This window comes from Myripristis murdjan, chromosome 10 (assembly GCF_902150065.1).
Source record: "Myripristis murdjan chromosome 10, fMyrMur1.1, whole genome shotgun sequence".
NCBI lineage: Eukaryota > Metazoa > Chordata > Actinopteri > Holocentriformes > Holocentridae > Myripristis > Myripristis murdjan.
This window is the reverse complement of record NC_043989.1, coordinates 30,496,986-30,514,241: the sequence shown is the minus strand read 5'-3', so window position 1 is coordinate 30,514,241 and position 17,256 is coordinate 30,496,986. Positions and strand designations below refer to the sequence as shown.

At 40.5% G+C, this 17,256-nt stretch overlaps 1 non-coding gene across 1 annotated transcript; it reads left to right on the top strand.

Moving 5' to 3' along the window:
* The first annotated feature begins 10,223 nt into the window (after positions 1–10,223).
* On the top strand, positions 10,224–10,380 carry LOC115367119 (U4 spliceosomal RNA). Its single transcript, XR_003928892.1, has one exon. It is a non-coding gene; the product is annotated as a U4 spliceosomal RNA (small nuclear RNA).
* The last annotated feature ends 6,876 nt before the right edge of the window (positions 10,381–17,256 follow it).

Here is a 17,256-nt window from a genome sequence, read left to right as displayed (position 1 = left end):
TGACCCTCCAAAAGCAGAATTCTGTTCCACTGTGGTACCTCACGTTCTTTATGATCGAAAAGATTAAAAGTTGTATCAGTCAGCTGTAGCGCCCTGGTGGCTCACCTTGTTGAGCATGTGTTACATGCTGGGACTTGATCTTTGCCACAGCAACCCAGGTTCAATTCCAGCACAAGTCCTGTACTGCATGTTGTCCCCTGTCTTTCCTGTGTCATTATTAGGTCATGCAAAATGTCATAAAAAAAAAAAAATCTTTACCACAACAACTACACTATACCAGTCAGTTGACAAACCAATAGAAATTAAAGGAATTAACCTCACCTGTCAACACATCCTGGCTGGATAAAAACCAGCATTTACCCAGCCAACTCCTACCTGAGCTATTTATCAGCACCAGGGAAAAAAAAATACAGGAACTCAAATTGGAAGGAGAACAAAGAAGACCAGAGGCGAGACTGACCCTGGTCTTGATTCTATCCTGCCCCCTTGCACATGGCATGAATGTAATTACGAAAGAGTCCAGCAGGCAAAGTGAGGTGACTGCCTCTACAACAGAACAAGATGTTAAAAACAAAATCAAGTTACAAAAAAAGAACAGTAAAACGAGAAGGGAGAGAGAGAAGAGGGGATGGCAGTATGTTACCTATTTTTCTAAATAATAAGGGTTGACATTAGTCCATCAGGAATAGCAAACCTGTCACTTAAAATTGATCCACTAATATTATTTCCATACTGAAAATGCTTGCTAGGTTAACATGGCCCTTACATAGAATTTCTGTGAAATTTAATTAGCAGGCTAAAGCCAGATGAACTTCTAGCAAGCTAGTAATACTAAATCAGTTGTCCTGATGCCAAATCCAACAAATGCATTATCCTCTGCAGCTGTGCCCACTGAACACAGAGAACCAGGCAAACTCCCTGAATGAATGAATGGCTAGATGGACAGATAAAAAGCTTGATACTTAGTAGATACAATTCAAACAGAGTAATTAATTTTCTGCACAAACTGACCATTATGTGAAACATAAACATAAATAGCCTAATAGTTATTAGGTTCTGGACAGTTTGGGTTGTGAGATTCAGTTTGTTAATGTGACAAGTCTGTCTTGTCTATCTATCTATCTATCTATCTATCTATCTATCTATCTATCTATCTATCTATCTATCTATCTATCTATCTGCTCGGGGGGCATTTAAAGACTGTGCATAGAGAGGGGATGACATGCCGCAAAGGGTCTTTGCTGGATTCAAACCCAAAATCTTTACATTATTAGATGGCTATAGCTCATTTTCAGTCTGCTCTGTTCTATTTGCTGCTTAAGGCGGCTGTCTGCTCTTCTTTAAATGATGCCAAGGTGAGAGGGTTATTATGGCGCAGATGATCAGTGGCTCTGGGTCGTTCCAGTAGGGGGAAGGTTGGTGCTTGTGACAGCCTGACAACAGCACTGAATGAACCTGTTTAAATAGTGTGGGTAGCATGAGATCCTGACTGTTGAGCCTGATGTGTGAAATGCATCAGATCAGCTGTGAACACAACGTCAGATGATTGACTGAACAGAGCACTGTTAACTAGTGTCCGACGTCAGACTCATTTCCAGATCATCATTTGGCCAGGCCTACATTAAAGAAAGCATTTGTCCTGTGTGAAAACTAAACTGAGTTTGGCTATTTTGTTGTATGATAACAGCAATGCATTTTGTCATAGACCATATTCATGACATATGATTTGGTAATTGTCGCATAAATGTGCAGCGAGTTGGTTTGCCTATTGTCAAATGAATAAATGCGACTCTTGGTGTGCCTCTTGGGACTTTTCTTCCTGGCAATTTATTTATTATATCATTTTATGAAACCATGTAAGTATATATGTTGTGAGGGTGCCAACTTGCTATCAGTTGCCTAGCCTATATGATGCTTTTTGCAACTCATTAGTGCATATGTTAGGGAAAAGGGAGGGGGCCTGACAAAATTTGCCAGGGTTGAATTTGGTTCCCAGTCCGACCCTAAGAACCCTAAGAACTGGCTATGGAGCAGTGTTCCCTGTTACACGCCTTCATTTTTCTTTTGGTTTTATGAGCAGGACAAGTTTTAATTCCACTGATATTCTGGGAATTTTGCATTTTTCATGTATACATTTGAGATTGCTACATAATTATATCATAAACATTTAAATACACCATAAGTAAGTTTTTTCCAGAATGGTAACTTTTTAAAAATGCATCCCTATACTCCTCACCCTTGAGTGAATTATAGGACTGTACTTTGTGTTCTGGACAGCCTGTGCATATACTATTAGGTCCAAAAGTATTTGGAAACTGACACAATATTCATAATTTTGCCCTTTTACACCACCACAGTTGATTTGAAATGGAGTAATCAAGACGTGATTGAAGTGCAGACTTTCAGCTTTAATTTAAGGGGGTGAAAAAAGATATGGCATTAACCGTTTAGGAATTGTAGTGAGTTCAATACATTGTCACCCCATTTTCAGAGACTCAAAAGTAATTGGACACTTGACTAAAAAAGCAGTCTCCTGGCCAGGTGTGGCCTTTTCCGTCATTATTCCATGACAAATTAAGAAAATAAAAGGTCTGGATTTCATTCCAAGTGTTTGCATTTACATTTGGTAACTGTTTATCAGAACCCTCAACATGCAATCCAAAGAGGTGTCTATGCAGGTGAAGGAGGCCATCATTAGGTTAAAAAAGAAAAAATAAAATCTATCAGACAGATAGCAACAACTTTAGCGGTAGCCAAATCAACAGTTTGGTATATCCTGAAAAAGCAGGAATGCACTGGTGAGCTCAGCAACACCAAAAGGCCTGCAAGACCACAGAAGACGTCTAAAATGGATAAACAAATAATTCTTTCCCTGGTGAAGAAATACCCATTCACAACGTCTAGGGAAGTCAGAAACACTCTGGAGGAGGTAGGCGTGTCACTGTCGAAATCTACAGTCATGAGACATTTGTGAGAAAATAAATACTGAGGGTATACAGCAAGGTGCAAACCACTGGTGTCACTCAAGAACAGCAAGATAAGATTACATGTTGCAAAAAACATCTAAAAAAGTCTGATCAATTCTGGAACAAGGTTCTTTGGACAGATGAAAGGAAGATGAACTTGTACCAGAATGATGGGAAGAGAAAAGTGGGGAGAATGAAAGGAGCAGCTAATGACCCAAAGCAAAGCACATCATCTGTCCAGCATGGTGGAGGCAGTGTTATGGCGTGGGCATGTAGGGCTGCCAATGGAACCAGGTCACTAGTGTTTATTGATGATGTGACTGCTGATGGAAGTAGCAGGATGCATTCTGATGTTTATAGGGCTGCACTGTCTGTTCAGATTCAGCCAAATGTCACAAAACTCATAGGACAGCCCTTCACAGTGCACAAGCAACCCAAAAGTTGCTCAAAGCAAACAAGTGGAATATTCTTCACTGGCCAAGTCCGTCCCCAGACCTCAACCCAACTGAGCTGCTTTTCACCTGCTGAAAACCAAACTGAAAGTCCCACAAACCAGCAGCACCTGAAGGCAGCAGCAGTAAAGGCTTGGAGCAAACCATCTCAAGGAAGGAAACTGAGAATTTGGTGATGTTGTCCATGGGCTCCAGACTTCAGGCAGCCATAGACTGCAAAGAATGTTCCTCCCAATATTGAATATAATCCTTATAATTATAGTTATGTATGTTATGTACAGTTTGTCCAATGACTTTTGAGCCTCTGAAAATGGGGTGACAATGTCTAAAACTGGCTGCATTTCCTAAATAAATACCATAATTTTGTTAAACCCCTTAAATTAAAGGTGAAAGTCTATACTTCAATCATGTCAAATCCACTGTGGTGGTGTAAAAGGGCAAAATTATGAATATTGTGTCACTGTCCAAATACTTTTGGACCTAACTGTATTACTGAATTCAGATGATATGGAAATAACTGTTCGAACAATTATGTTGGAAGTGTAGTCATACCTTTTGATTTTGTTTTTCCCTACAGACTTTGGCTATCCCAATCAGCTTTTTCACTCTTAATAGGTGTAAATGTAATGAAATATGTGACTTCAATTATTGTAATGCCAACTAACAACCGAAAACAAGTGGTTGAGCCCTGCCATGGCATTTTAAGGAGTTAGTCAAACTTTCAGGTATGTTGTATTTTAAGGGTTGTGATCACAAAAGACTTGTGATGAAGATTATTTCATTACTTTACTTGAAATTAACCTATTACACTTGACTATCACTACTGACGACGTCAGAATCCAGGAAGTCGGAATAAATAAAAAAACATAGTGCTGACCATAACAAATTGTTTTGAGAGTAGAAAACCTGCTTTGGAGACTTGGTTACGTGAATAAAGCTGCGAGGATGAGTTTGGAGTTTGGAAATGTCTGTTGGACACAGACCTGGCAGTACATTTTGGTGTGACTTTATGATTTCCTCCTTTTTTTCCTTTGCCAGAGTGGGGACATTTCTGGTCTTTCTATTCCTGGACATATGAGCTTAACTGATCAGGTAAGACCAATCCTTTTTTGCTGTTTTGCTTTCCATACAAAGGAGGGATTTTCAGAATGTCTTATTCTCACATAGACTGCAGCATATTTTTCGGACATTCCCCTTGTCTGGAACATTTTCCTGCTGAGGACACTGACTGACACGACTCTCTGCACTTTAAAAACTGCAAAAGTTCGAAAGTCTCTCAGGTATTTGTCAGAATGACTTTCAAACTTTTCATTATGTTTATTATATATTTACATCTGATGAAATAATCAGATTCCCTTTGAACTTGGCGGTGAGCAGCACCTTTTGTGATAAGCAGTCATTGCTTTGGTGTTTTGCAATTCATGTAGGCCTTGACCCAAAGTCCTCTAATAATACAGAGAGTCAGGGGTTGATTCATCAGCCATGCCGCAAAACTTTGCATCGCTGCAGTTTCTTAATTTAGCAGGTGATTTACCAAGACTGATTATGTAAAGCACAGCTGCAGTTTAGTTCATTTGAATGCACTGCTGCTGTGCATCTGAGGTGGGTTGATGTGCCTGGAACTTGTCTTGAAAGCAAAATGGCTTTCATCACCCGAGACAGCAGCTATGAGAAAACATAACATAATCAAGAAACATGTCTCTGTTTGCCAGACAAGCTTTTGTTTTTGTTTGTCCACATTTTTAGAGGTAGAGCAGGAGCAGTGCAGGCCCAGCTTTATCCACAAATCCCAGGCTGTTCCTCAGCTCTGATGGTCCCTGTGGAGAAAGAAAGTGTCCCGAGAACACAGCCAACAACCGTGGGAGCGCATCGCCTCTGAGCTCTTCACACACTGTGGATAAATAACTTTCATAGGAGGAGATGCATTTCCAATTTTGTATGCCTCCAGCGTCAAGATACTGGGCAAAACACTCACCTCTTATGCACAGACACCCACCTTATCTGAACATGAAAAGAGAGCCATGGTATTTTATATTGTAAAGTCATGTTGTTTCCATAGCCTCACTGTGGTAGAACTTCTGTTCATACACAGCTGAGATCTGATCTCAGTGTGACCCGTTAATGTGAGCTGGACGGTGTTTCTGCACCGGGCTGAACTGAAAGACAGACTGAACCAGTCAAAGGTGCTGCAAAGGTGTTAAGACATGCTTTTCCTTTGCTGCATCGGCCACCAGTCATGTTAAATCAGCTTTAGTGGGTCATTTTGAGTGAATTTCCATTCCCCCTTCCCGTATTTGTGCAGTCCTACCTCAGAACACCCTAAAAAACAAATGCATTTGGTCGCACACACCATTTTCAGTGTTGCTGTTTTTCGTTGATTTCACCATCACAAACCTGCACAAAACCAGTGAAAGAAGGACATATTTGTTTCTTTTGCACATGAAAAACCTGTGCAAATCCTTGATAAATCAACCCCTCAATGCAGAATGCAGCTTCTCATATTTCTTCTACCTTATATTCTTTCCACCAAACCACTGTTGCTGATTCCGTGGACATAAAAATCACATTTCCAGAGAAAGAGGGTGCAGGAATTTAGTACAGTAAACCCCAAAGCTTCCTTGAGCCTTATGCGCACTGCCCATTTTCCCTGTTGCCTTTGTATTTCTGCTTCAGATAGCAGAGATAATAGCTAGCATTAACCAAGCATATGTGGAGGAAAATTGATAGCTCATTGCCTTTGTAATGAAATGATCTGTAACGAGACATTGCTCTGCACATTGAAAGGCAAAAGCAGCAATACATATTGCTTACAGACATAAAGTGGATAGAATCACCATTATATGATATAAATCAGTGACACTGATTTTTATGAAAAAGTTATGGCTTTTGACTTTAGAGTACTCTAAGCATTTGAGTTTTGGGGACTTGGAGCACCAGTGGCATCATGCACTGATCTCTTAATGTGACTGAAGAGCGTCAGCATGCTTTGCAAATGGCTAGCGAGCAAAACATCCTTAGCTGACCCGCTATTGAAGGCAGAGAATTTACCCCGCAAATGTACAGTGACAGGCGTTTAAATTCACAATAAAGCTTGGGACAGTGCGAGAGAAAGGAGCTGTCGTTTCACATGAATGCACATTGAAAAGGAGGACGGCGGTTCACCAACAGAAATCCGCAAAAGAGCTGACGATGTCATTTCAGGCCGCATGTATGAGCAAAGACGACGGGGAGCGGAAAATATTGTCCATCCTTCATCAATGACAAGCACTTTATGTTTGCAAGTGGAACTTACAGAATAAGCGACGGGAGAGAGAGAAACTCACTTGAATAGAGAGACAGCAAGCAGGGGGAATATGACAAAGAGATGGAGAGAGGAGAGTAATCATTGTACTTGAATAAAAGAGAAGCCAGGAGTGCCAGGAGAATTAATATGAATGTAGGACAATAGTTGAGATGCGGCAATAAAATCCCCTGCTGAGCCCTCCCCAAAAATTTAATTTATGACTTTTAGGATTTCAGGCATGTGTATGCATTTGATCACTTCCTCCTCCCCCCTCAGTTCACCCCCAGTCTTTCTTTTTCAGATTCATATTTCATTATAAACATAGCAGCTTACCAGTGACAAAGTGTACTATATTTTCTACTCTCGGCTGTCCGTTGAATGTGTGACACAATAATCCATGCTTGTTTATGTGGAGGAGCAGCTCTCTTTCACACACACACACACACACGCACACACACGCACACACACACACACACACGCACACACACACGTCAGTCAACCAAATTGGAGATAACAAATCCGTATTTCATTTAAAATGTAAATAAAATATGAATTCCCTATTCATATATAATGCCCTTTATTCTAATAGGGGATTGGTAGGTACACACACACACACAGTGTTCAGGAAATATTCAGTTAAGTGACAATCGTCTATGTGTGTTCCTGTGGGAATGTCTGTGTGTGGATGTGTGTTTGCATTTGGATGCAAAAGCTGATCGAGACAAAGCACGATGTGTCACACTCCAAAAGCCACGCTCGCCGGAGGAGAAAACAATCTTTGCCGATCGATGCAACCAAATGTGAAACAGCTATCAAAATGCCTGTTTCAGCACGTCTAAGGATTATTTGGCATCTTTTGTCCACTAGAGAGGAAGAGGAGTTAAGAGAAGCTCGGAAAACAAAGGAAACCTTTGGTAAAATGCTGTGGCCTGGTTAACCCTATAAAGCCTGAACTATGAAAGAATTGGCAGAAAATTTCAATTTTTAGAAACTGAACCCTTTATTTAGTCCTATAATAAAATATATATATAAAAAATAAAAAAATTCTAAAAATATGTTATTACACAACGTTTCTGGTGTATGATATATGATATGTACTTGAAGTGCCAATGGTGTGGTCCAGGATGAACAGGGGAAGTGTTCAAAGGTATACAACAGTATTTTGGTCAAGTATTGATTAAACTGAAAACGAAAAATGGAATTGAAAATGTGTATCATATATGATACAAATGGCTTTATAGGGTTAAAGTTCACATTTTTTCCCATCAGCCTCCAGGGTTCCAGCACAGAGATCAAAACTCTGTTTATGGCCAAAGTACCACTTCAACAGTTCGTGTGAGCCGTTGATTATGTTAATTAGCAACTAACTTTGGGCAAGTTAGTAAGCAAACTGGTGTTATGTGACGTTCCAGGTTCCAGACAAATGTGAATTTGTCATTTTCGATTTCCAAGGGCCGTTATCAACAGTCACAGACCAAAATACCTCAGGATGTCATTGGATAAACCTACAACCAGTCAAAGTAAAGAATCATGTGAAAATATACCACCCAGTTTTTTTTTTAATACTGTTGTGATAGTGGATTCACCAGATCATACACACCAGTGGCAGCCATCTTGGTTGCTCACGAAAATGACTCAACCACATTCCTTCGTTTGTCACTGTATTAACCCCCTGAACCCCAAACCTGCCAGCGGGATAGAAAGACATGTATTTTTTTTTTTTTAAATCGCCAAAATTCAACTGTTTATCATAGCTGGAAGCTTTAAAAACCTATTTTTTCGTCGGAATTTGAATTTTCCGACGGTCCTGAATGCAACATGTCCGAATTCCGTTTAGCGGTAGAAAAAAGGACGAAACTAAGCCTAAAAAAGTGATTTTTCATTCGAATCATTTTATTATACATGCTTCATTCAACAATTCGCCAAAAAATAGTCGTTTACTCAATCCAGATCATTCAAAAAACAGAAAATTCTGCGGTCTTCAGCGGATCTGAGACATCTTGATTGATTCAGATGAGCCCAACAGTCGCGTGACAAAAATTCACTGAATTTCAGTGTGTAGGCAGCAGTAGTAACATGGAAGGGCACAAGGCAGTAAAAACGCCTAAGTTTATACAGGTTGGAAAAATGTTAATATTTCAAGAAATAAATCATGTGAAGCCCTACTTTTTTTTTTCTGGATCAGTGACACTTGTGGGCACCTGAAAAAATGTTCTGTACATTTATTCCAATGTTTCTCGATTTTTGTAAAATAAATGATCAGTTTGTCTTTTTAATTTTTTTTATTATTTATGGCACTATAACTCTTTCATACTGTGTGAAAGACATTTTTGAATGGCTTCAGGTGATAGCCACAGCTCTGCTGTTTCCATAGAGGTGCAGCACTTGTAATTACAGCGGAAAACAAGCCCACAGTAAGCCAAAATGTGCGGGGAGCAGAAAACACCCCAAAACTGCTTGGGGTTCAGAGGGTTAAACCTGGCCCATATTAGATAGATGGTTGTGACTGGCCTGACCTGGGCCAGGTCAGGTGGAAATCTGTCTGAACAAGAGGTGGGCCAGACCAACTTGCTAGAGCAAAGAACATGAGCTTGCAGATTTGTGTGGTTCCCACGCTCTAACACAAATGGCCTACAGGAATAGACAGATGACAGTGTGCTGGCCGTTATGTAAATCAGTACTTGTAGCCTTGTGTAGGCCAGCCTGTCAGATTCTAGGATGTGTATTTCATGGCCTACCTGCTAGAGGGCAATATAGACTTGAGGCTTTGCTTGGGGTCAACTACAGAACACAACTGCCATGAGGTAAACAGGCCTAGTGGTTGCTGTAGAGCCACAACATGTGTATGTTATCTGTGGCTGTGCTTCTGTGACAAAGCCAGCGTGCTCTGATAATGTCAACAGTGGACGTTTGATTTCCGGGTCCCACCATTTCCTTCTCAGTGTTTCACATCTTACGACCTGTATCCACTTTCTTCTCTCAAAGTTCAGCTCCTCTGTTTGGAATCTTATAAAAACTTAAATCTGAATTTTTAATCTTGTTTTTAGTGAATCCCACCAAACAGCAGCTTTTGGGCATTTTTGCTCTGGCTCGTTAATAACCCAAAATTGCTAGGAGACACAGCCACACAATGTAGAGTCAACGCAAAGCCATGGAGGCGATGATCATCTATGTCTATGTCTTCATGTCTTTGCATGCATGTTATATGTTCCCTCTGCCTCATTAGTGTATGAGAGATCAAGGTGAGTGCATTTGTGCATGGCTGGATACTTGATTTGATGAATAGAAAACTACATCAAAAGTAAAAAAAAAAAAAAAAAAACTAAACACAAACCAGCAACCCACAAATCATTTCTGTGAATATGAAGCCTCTACCTGCTGCAGAAGGCTCCCAGCATTTTTCCTCATTTGCAAATAGTCCAGGATTTACTGTGAAGACCGAACTGTGCCAGCTCCATCTTTGCTGTAGAGTCATCAATCTCTCACTCACACACCCTCTCACGCCAGCCAAGAAGCTACCTTATGCTTTCTCAGAGGCAATATCATGGTCTATGAGGGTCTACTGAGACGTGATTATTGCTGGTTGAATAAATGTAACTTAATACCCTGCCAGGGCAGCTGGCAGTAACCTTGGTCATTTTTTTTTTTTTTTTTTTTCATTTTGCAGTGTCCGATAGAGGTGATTTTAAGACGGCAGTGTAGCCTTGTGGTGATTCCACTCCTCCAGTTTCCTGATTGGGTAATTTGTGTCATTTTGCAGCATCAGTTTGATTGGTTTAGATTTTGGTTATTCGTTGTTGGACCAGTGGCGGTTCTAGACCAATTTTACTGAAGGGGCCTGGCTGGGGCCAGGGCTTTTGTCAGAGAGCATATTCAACCCGGGGCAAAAAAGACAAAGATTTGAAATTATATCTGATTTTTTTTTTCAATAAAGTTAGTGATTACCCATTGTAACCACATTGAATGGTTCAAAGTATCACATTTGAGACACAAATACAAGAGACAGAAACAATGGAAACATCCTGTTTTTCAGTGCAACCTTAGTACAAACTCCTCACTTAGTACAAACTAAGCTGCTTCTAAAATCTTTATCAGGCAGTTTCATCAACATCATCATCACATCTTCATTACACCACTGTCTTCTTATCATCTTAATAAATCATCATCATATTTTCAGTCTAAAAGCTTATTGTTACCTTTCAATAAAATATGTTCGTGGTAGTCGTTTCTTGCTTCTGACTGCCTCTCGTCAGGTGGTTGGTAACTTTTCGAGCGGTGCAATGCTTCCAGCGGTGCAACGCTCTAAGCGGCTTTCACACAGCGTGTGCATGGTGCAGCCCCCGGCCGGCACAGCCATTCATTGTGTATGTGATCGTGGAGCGTGAGGGCGCACCGGCCTGCGTTTATTTTTAGAAATCTAGATGATTGACATCATGAGATATGCACTATTGCAAAGACAATGCAGTATAGTCATACATTTATTATAAAATTCCATGTGAAGTCACACACACAACAGGTAACAGGTGAAATCACATGAAATTCGTTCATGTAACATAATTTATTTAGAAGCATTAGTTCAGCTAATTCATAAATTAAAGAATGTATTTGCCTGTTTACATGTTTCATCTGAAGCTGCTGTATTGTCTGCCAGAGAAAAAGTGCGCCAGAGCGGAAAACTACTTCCTAGCGTCTGTTTCAGTCGCGTAGCAACCAGCACCACATACGTACACGCCGTGCGTGTGTGCGCCCTACTCTGCACGCGTGTGCACGCTGCTCTGTGCAAGTCTGCGGTAAACAGTGCAAAGCGTGGCCCAAACCGCGCACTATGTGAAAGCCGCTTCACAATTTCTAATCTTCGTTCGGAGGGGGGCCCACAGCGGGGTCCAGACTCAGTGTTACAGGGGCACTGGCCCCTGCTGGCCCCTCCCCAGAACCGCCAGTGTGTTGCACTTGAACAAACACAAATTTGTTTGATTTAACATCAGCTGGACTGAAGCAGTTCAAATCAGCTGAAACTGTTGGAAGTGTCTGATTGTTATTGCTTCTATAAGGTGTAGTTTAAAGGACCATACCATTGACTTTGAATGGATCCATTTACAGCAGTTTACCCACATTTAAACTGCAACAAACCATTTTGCAAATCATGCAGGGGTACTAAAGTTTTCACAGCATATAATCGAAATCCCTTGATATTCAATTTGAAAATTTGGCTGAAACACCCACCTTGTAATGTTCTGCTTCTGTGACTGACAAAGTTGTCCTCATTCATAAACCACAGAACTCATAATTGACTGTGCAAAGCAAACATTTCCCCGGGGACTATTCACTGGCGGAGAGACTGAGGAAAGTTTTGAAGTCTCTGAAAGTTCATTTTCATATCGCAGTGAAATGAATGGAAACCAACGGCTGGATAAAAGGGAGGAAAAATGATTCTGGACTTCTTAAAATATCACTGCTTGCTTTGGGAAATGATTCAGAAAAACAAAGTATGTGTAGATATTACACTGAACATGCAAAATCACTGGCGTGGCTCTTCAGTTATTTCCGTTTGATGGAAAGTAGCTATTTAATGCAAGCAAAACTTTTTGCTTTGGAGAGATAAAACACATTTGAAATGCGGCACAAATTGCACACATTTAAATTCATCCCCTCTGTTCATTTTAGCTCTATTTTAGACACTTTTGCAATAATTATACTTCATTTAGTGCAATTTAATAATATGTCACCTAAGTGAGAATTACTTTGTGACAGATAATTGAAACACACACACAAAAATGAAATGTGTGAGTGTGTGTGTCTGTCCCATGAAGATACCACGCGCCCCTCTGTACTGCCAGTTGTGTTCCTGCCTTCCTCTTTCTCATTCTGCCTATCCCCATCTTTCTTTTTTTCTAGTTTTCTCAGTGCAACACCCCTTTAATCTATCCCCCTCTTTTCTCTACATCATATTTCTGTCTCTGCAGCTTTCTGCTCATCCTCTCTCTGTCTCACTCTCTCTCTGTCTCCAGGGTCTTGTAGCCTGGACCATTTAGAAGGAGCATTAAACATAACAATGTGTGTCTTAATGGTCCTCTTGTTTTTGTGTGCCTGTGTGTGTGTGTGAGTGTGCTGAATAGGTCTCCAGGTGCAGAACTGCAGCCATTTCAGGATTGCGTCTGTCCTCTAATGGCTGCCCACGGGGGTCGCCCACACGCTCGCATACACACACACACACACACACACACACACACACACACACACACACAGATACATAGTTATTGTGTCTAGCCCTGTTGCAAAGAGTATTTACCTGGGTTTGCCCTCTTAGCCATTAGCTATTCTGTTTCCCTCATGGGTCCTCTCCTGCCTAGCATAGTGTGAATCCCAAAGAGCACGATGGGCGGACAGTAAAGAAAAAAAAATTGCTGTCACATCAAATGAAAGTGAAGGGCAAAACCTGTAAAATGTCACACAGCACATTTATTCCTGTTCTTACGAGGCCAGGTCACAGTGCTGAAGACAGTTGATCATCTGCAAAAGGCTGAGAGCAGTGCAACAGCTGCGTTCTGCAAGCGTGCTACATGAAGATGTCGAGATATTATTTGCAGTTAGTTAACAGTTCTGGGCACTCAGGTGGGCACTCAAACTTGAGGGGCCCCGTCTTACACCCGGCTGCTTGTGTGCTTTTACTTTGTGCATGAGCAGATGCGCCGCCTTACTACTTGGGTGTGGCCTGTCATACTTGTTTTGGTACTGTAACAAGTTCTAGTGACTTCATAGACAAATTGAAATCTTAAGAAATGTACTTGATTTCTCTCAAAAACATGGGAAAATGTGATTATCAGATAAGCAAAAAACCTGAATACAGTTGTCCCTCGCTATAATGCGGTTCACCTTTCGCGGCCTCGCAGTTTCACGGATTTTTTTTTGTGCAATTTTGCATGCTTTTTTTTTTTTTTTTTTTTTTTTTTACAGCGCATTGTGTTCTGCATCCTGATTGGCTAAGGGACTGTAGACCATTGTCAATCAATCTCCTCTGTGCCGTGTCTCCTGTACAGTACAGAATGCGTTCATTCTATAATACTGGACTTATTTTTCTACGAAGGTTTGAACTTTGAGAGTTTAAACAAGAGAGAAAAGTGAGAAAATGTTAATGCCTGTCTGAGAAAAGTGTATAAAGTGTGTAGTGAGGGGTTTTACAGCCTTAAAACACCTATAATAATTGTAAAAAATAAAGCTGACTACTTCACGGATTTCGCCTATTGGGGGTTATTTTTAGAACGCAACTCCCGCGATAAACGAGGGACCACTGTATTACTAAAAATTACACATACACTCCTTAGGTTTAAATATAAACTAACTCTCCCTTCGCTGAGGAAGCCCTTCAATTTCCCCTGCGGTCTCCTGGACCCCACTTGGAAAACTACTGGGTTAGAGCATCCTTTCTTTGAACTTTGACATTCTCTAGTGTGACTGCCTTGCATACAGGCTTGCAGATATTTTCCTCTGAGCCTGATCTTTGCTGTTAACCCATGCTACAGGGTGCACACTGCGAGGGAGTACAGTTTTGCACACTTACCAGTACCATGCGTTCCACAATGCTTTGCTCCTTAAATCACACTATATCATTGATTTTGTTCCATTAAAAAAATCCTCTTCCCCGCTCCAAGCAGTATTGCCCATCTCCGTTGCCATTTATCACTGCAACTTTCTATAAGAGTTTTGAACACTCAGTACTCTGTGCCAGCTCCACCCTGCTGGCGCAGTTTCCACCTAAAATCTTTTGTTTGAGCCGAGGAAGCCCTTGAGCATGCAGTTTCTCTTTCACTACTGATGCCTGAAGTCATTCGATGAAAGGACTTTTTTTTCCTCATATTTAATGGGCAAGAAAATATTCCAGCAACCCGAGGTTTTTCTTTTTTTCTGGAATATGGAGTTATAAGTATCAGAGAAGCTGCAGTTTTCTGTGCTAGAGGCCAAGTGAAGCTCACATTTGAAAGAGGAGGAATCTTGCTGCATGCTTTGTGTCCAATCAGGGGTTTTCATAAATACATGCTTTGGGTGGCTGGTAGAGCTTTGGGTTACCTCTAGATGAAAAATTTAGGCCTTTTTGCACGCTCTCTTGCATAGACTGAAGCCCGTTTCATACACTCCGTTTTGTCACAGACACACACACACCGTATACAGGGTTGCTTCATGCCCAAATCAGCCAGCCACTCTCTTTTCTTCTCTCTAAGCAGCAAACCACACCACATACCTCACTCCTCTGTCTTCATCTTGTCTCTGTCAGAATTTGTCTTTTCTAGCTGAGGTGGAGGATATTGCTCCAGGAGGGCATCCAGCAATGTTGCATCATACCAAAGTTTTCTCTCCAACGAGTGGCTAGTTCAACTTTATTTTTTCTTGTTTTTCAATAGGTTACGTCCCCTGGAAGTGTACTGTATTGACTTGAGAGAAAAAGACGAAGAAGAAGACATTTTTTTTTGGCTGTTGTTTGTTTGTTCTGCCTTGTTTTCCTGAATCAATGAGTTAATTATGTCAGAATTCTGGGGGGAAAAAAAATAAAATAAATAAATTTAGAAAAAAAAAAAAAAAAAAAAAAAAAAAAAAAATATATATATATATATATATATATATATACACACACACACACATATCTATCTTCAGTTAAATTTAATTTATATTAAAAAAAAAACAGCAAATTTGAAAATGTTTCTCAGAGATAATTAAGTCATTACTTAAGGGGAAAAAAGCATTTTTTTTCCCTTAAGTGAATGTATTACACTTCTGTACTGTGGGTGGAGGCAAAACACAAAGACAATTAACCAAAAGACAGTTCAAATAATTAGTACTGGTGATGTCCCACATTTTGCACACAAATTTAGAGACACCCACACAGTCATCAGTTACAGGTGCTATGGAAAGCTGATAAAAAAAAAAAGAACAAAGTGCTGCTGGTAGATGAGTAGAGAAACATTTTCGCAGGTATCATCATCCTTATTGGAGTGAAATAAAAACTGACAAGTGAACAAATTAACCCAATTCTCACTCAGAGTTACACATGTGGCATTTAGAGACAATCTGTTGGAGCCTGCTTGAATTTGCTTCGCTTGTGCATCAGCAAATTTTCAAAGAGGTGTGAATGAATGAATGTGTGTGTGCACACGCTCTGCTTGTCCCATATGACTCCTTCATGGTGCCATTCCATGTGTGTGTGTGAGTGGTTATGTGCACACACACACACACACACACACACACACACACTCATCTTGCACATATTAGCGAGTCTGCAAATGCAACTGCAATTTAACTGGAACCCTTGCAAGTGTTGGGAATCATTCCAGACACAAAATCCCGTCCTCATCAACTTTTTTAAATTGGATTGTTCCCTCTGCCGAGGCTTAATGTTATTTTTTTTTTTTCTTTTTTTTAGCAGCAACATCTCAATTAGACATACGTGGACAGAAATAGACAGTGCTCAGTGCTCAAAGGAATTACACTCGTTCACGTATGCTCGGACACAAAGGCTTCAAAGAGCTAGGGCTGCTAGTTTTCAAGCAAACTAATGGATTTTTTTTGTTTTTAGCTGACAAAGGAGCTGGCATACATACACTGGCACACATATGCATACAGATATGCTTACACGCTGTACACTCTCTCACACACATACAGATTGGATGCAAACATATACAGAGAAAAAAGGTTCCTCCAGGGTTCATTGAAGGAAAAAAAATCATCCTTTAACACACTGCCACAATCAAGGAACGGCAATTTGTTGTGTGGCCCTGAGGACATTTTTTTTTTCCTTTGGTAAATTTCCCCAACAAGAAGCACATAGACAGCAGCTGTAGCTACATGGGAGAAGGACATGAGCTTTCCCTCTCTTATGCTGGACTTCTCCCTGCATCATATTCCTACAATATCTTGTTCTTCCAGTTTGCGGACAGTTTTATTTTTTACAGCTGTTGCATTTTCAGATTGTGTCATCATGGTGGTCTCTGCTGACTCATGAACAGCACATGAAACCACATATTTACACTAGGTGTTCCCCCTAACGAGTAAATGATCTCATTTAGATTTTGAAGCACCTCGCATATAAATAATTTGTATAATTAATGAGGAAAAAGAGATTTTCTTGAACCTACTATGTCTTGATGCTTAGAGATCTAGATCTCATATCAATTTCACACATGTATTATGTGGAGACCTTGTGTGATTTTTTTTTTTTTTTTTTTTTTTAATTTTTGGGGTATTTTTGCTTTAATAGGCAGGCCCAGTGGAGAGAGACAGGAAAGAGAGAGGGGCTGACAGGATGACATGCAGCAAAGGGTCTAAGCCGGATTCGAACCTATGCCTCTGCTGTTTAGCCTGTAGTGTTACATGGCACAAACACACTCCTTTTTTTTTAAAGATTATTTTTTTGGCATTTCTGCTTTATTTGACAGTCACAGTGGAGATAGACAGGAAAGGCAGGGGAGAGAGAAGGAATGATGTGCAGCAAAGGACCTGAGGTTGGATTTGAACCCCGGTCGCTGCGATTGGGACTGAGCCCTGGTACCTGGTGCGCGCTCTTTAC